Here is a 3,570-nt window from a genome sequence, read left to right as displayed (position 1 = left end):
CATTCAAAATGCAACAGATACAATAAATGAGTCTCACTGTACAATCTAGCTTCACGCCTATAAATGGAAGATGAAGATCAGTGAAGCACATATAGATACAGAGAAACAGAAATAGTGAGAGTGTGGAAAAAGAAAGGGCACGCTTATTTGCCTATCAGCTTTCAGGAAGCATTCATCCCAGAGGGAATACTCAAGCTTTATCAGCTTATTTTAGAAGCCCACTTCTCTCAGTGTGTGAGAACACCTTTTTGATGTATTCATTGTTCAGTTCTCGCACATGAACACACACCACCACTCAAATACAGTATTGCACAAAGACATTAAACTTGTGTATGTAGTCTTTCTCACATAGACGTTAAAGAAGTGTTGGCTGGAATGTGCTGCCTTCAGTCTAGACTAAGAGTTCAGTTAGACAGTGGGTAAGTCCTAAGCTGGGTGGGTTTGTACAAGTAGATGTATAAATCAAAGTATTCTAGTGGATCCTACCCGAGGTGGTAGAAGGGGAGACGTAGGAGCAGTTGAAGTCTCCGAACATCCATAAACATATCTTGTGTATTTAACTGATTAACTGCTGTTTTCAAATTGACTTGATTAGTAGAGCATCTATCAGTTCAGTTCTTACCATAACTGAAATGATATATGTGACAACTGATCCCCCGTTTTTCAGTTATTCTGTTTACATAAGTTAAAACGTTTTCTAATATAACAGTTTTCTTCACGAAGGATTACTTCGAGTTTCTTCCGCTTGGTTTAAACCAAACTCGATTTAATTCAACGGTGTTAACATTCTTAGAACACGAGCTATTGCAACTTATTGAAGAATATTGTGTTTGAATCATCTTAGAAAGTGCCAGCACACACGATCCTTCAATTGGTATCAGAGCTAGTTGTTCTAAGATGAACATTTGAAGAAAACTGTGTTTTAAACTTTGTTAATTTAAAATAGTGTTAAAGCTATTTGAAAATATTTCATACTATTTTCAAAACTATTTTAAAATGTTTATCTATCACTCATTGCGAAGGGTTGAGAGGATTGGTTCTGCAACTAACGTTGTCGCAACTTCTCTTGACTCCTAGCTTTGGTGTTTTAATCAGCCTGCAGGGTCCTGAGCATCATCTGTCAAGATGCACAGCTAAATTGCTCGGTGAACAAGATTTCAGTTGCAAGCCTACCAGTTCATCTGACAAACAAACGAAGCTTACCCATGCTGGGATGTTGGATGATTAAAATGGAAATTAATCACCAGCAGTATAACTCCGCTTCATTGATATATCAGATCAATGCGGTTCAGCATCAGTCGAGTTAATTTGAGTCTGCTCGACCAGTTAGCCTGCAAAGAGATCAAGTTCAAGGCAGTTTAACTCGTTTCTCTAGCTAACTGAACTCACGACTGGTGCAACATTTCTAGCAGTCAAGGCAACCAGTTGTTGGTATATCATGTTCTGTCATACATAAACCGACTGATAACTGATGTTATTTAAAATATGCTATTGTAGTAGCAATTTTCCTTACAACTGATGTACGTACTCCAATGTAAAATACATGAAGGAAGTTTATTTGACTAAATAAACATCATGTTTATCAGTTGTGTTTCGTTGTGACTGAATAAATAATTCCAGACTTCTTGTCTACATTTTTGAATGATTATAACCTCTGAATGGTTGCTTAGATAATTACGTCTCAAATACGAGTTTTTATTCAGTTGTTGAGGGGGTGTTTTCTTTTCTTCAACTGAAGGTGTTTCTTTTAACTCGTTTTTAATTCAGTTCTTGAGGGAAAGATTTTAGCGTCGTTTAAATGTACTCACCATCGAACTTTTAAAAGTTTTTAAAGTGTTTTAATTTTTTTGCCGCTTTAATTGATCGAGTTTTGTGATCATCAAAAAAGGGGAGATTGTTGGAACTTTTCAAGGTCGCAATCTTTATTTTGATGTTAACAAAACTTGTTATTTTGTTACTAACAATTTACTTTAAGTGTGCAGAAGCTAGGATTAGTTACGAGGTTTCTAAACCGCAAACTGAAGACCCAACTGATCGCACAAACTGAATCAGACAAACTGATATGTCAAATGAGCAGTTCAGCTGATTGTCCAGTTGATAGATGGTTCAGCAAGAGAACCTCAGAAGCCTGGCCAACCGAAGGAGTGTTCAACTGATGAAGAGCCCAGCTGATCATTTCAACTGATCAAGAGCAAAATCAGTTCAACTAACGAGTCAACTGATTTCGTCAGCCCAATTGAAGATCACTTCAGCTGACTAGTTCGGAGCATCAGTGAGAATCTTTCAGTTGTAGATCAAGAAAAACTCATTCAAGTGGATTCCAGCTATACACAAAGGTACAAAGCCATTCTCCAGTCAAATGACAATAATAAACGTTGCATCAGAGCATTAAAGACAAACGTTCCAGAAGGGTAGTCGAAAATTCGAGACACAAAGTCCAAGGAACGCATTCAAAATGCAACAGATACAATAAATGAGTCTCACTGTACGATCTAGCTTCGTTCCTATAAATAGAAAATGAAGATCAGTGAAGCACATATAGATACAGAGAAACAGAAACAGTGAGAGTGTTGAAAAAGAATGCTTATTTGCCTATCAGCTTTCAGGAAGTATTCTGCCCAGAGGGAATACTCAAACTTTATCAGCTTAGTTTAGAAGCTTACTTCCCTCAGTGTGTGAGAACATCTTTATGGTGTATTCATTGTTCAATTCTCACATACGAACACACACTACCACTCAAATACAGTCTTGCACAAAGTCAATAAAATTGTGTATGTAGTCTTTCTCACATAGACGTTAAAGAAGTGTTGGCTGGAATGTGCTGCATTCAGTCTAGACTAAGAGTTCAGTTAGACAGTGGGTAAGTCCTAAGCAGGGTGGGTTTGTACAAGTAGATGTATAAATTAAAGTATTCTAGTGGATCCTACCCGAGGTGGTAGAAGGGGTGACGTAGGAGCAGTTGAAGTCTCCGAACATCCATAAACGTATCTTGTGTATTTAACAGATTAACTGATATTTTCAAATTGACTTGATCAGTTAGAGTTTCCATCAGTTCAGTTCTTACCATACTGAACTAATATATACGACAACTGATCTCCTGCTTTTCAGTTATTCAGTTTACATCACGTTTTCTAATATAAAAATTTTCTTCACGAAGGATTACTTTGAGTTTATTCCGCTTGGTTTTAAACCAAACTCGATTTAATTCATCGGTGTTAACATTTTTAGAACACGAGCTATTGCAACTCATTGGAGAATATTGTTTTTGAAGCATCTTCGAAGGTGCTAGCACACACGATCCTTCAGCTTTTGAGATGATTTAAGACTTTTTGTTATTTTGAAAAATGCTAGTTTTAGGTATAGTTTGTTGATTTACGAGTTTACGATATGCACTGCATAATTTTGGATTTTCAAATAATAGATTGGTTGGTATTTTAAATTATGCAAATATATATTTATATGTAAGTATATTTGGCCGAAAGTATTTTAAGAAAAGAAAGAAAAAAAATTATTTGTTATATTTTAAATAAAACGAGTAGTGGACTTTTCAGATTCAGACTTTGAAGTAAG

Source organism: Primulina eburnea, chromosome 8 (assembly GCF_022965805.1).
Source record: "Primulina eburnea isolate SZY01 chromosome 8, ASM2296580v1, whole genome shotgun sequence".
Classification (NCBI taxonomy): domain Eukaryota; kingdom Viridiplantae; phylum Streptophyta; class Magnoliopsida; order Lamiales; family Gesneriaceae; genus Primulina; species Primulina eburnea.
The sequence above is the reverse complement of the archived record's forward strand: the minus strand, read 5'-3'. Positions refer to the sequence as shown.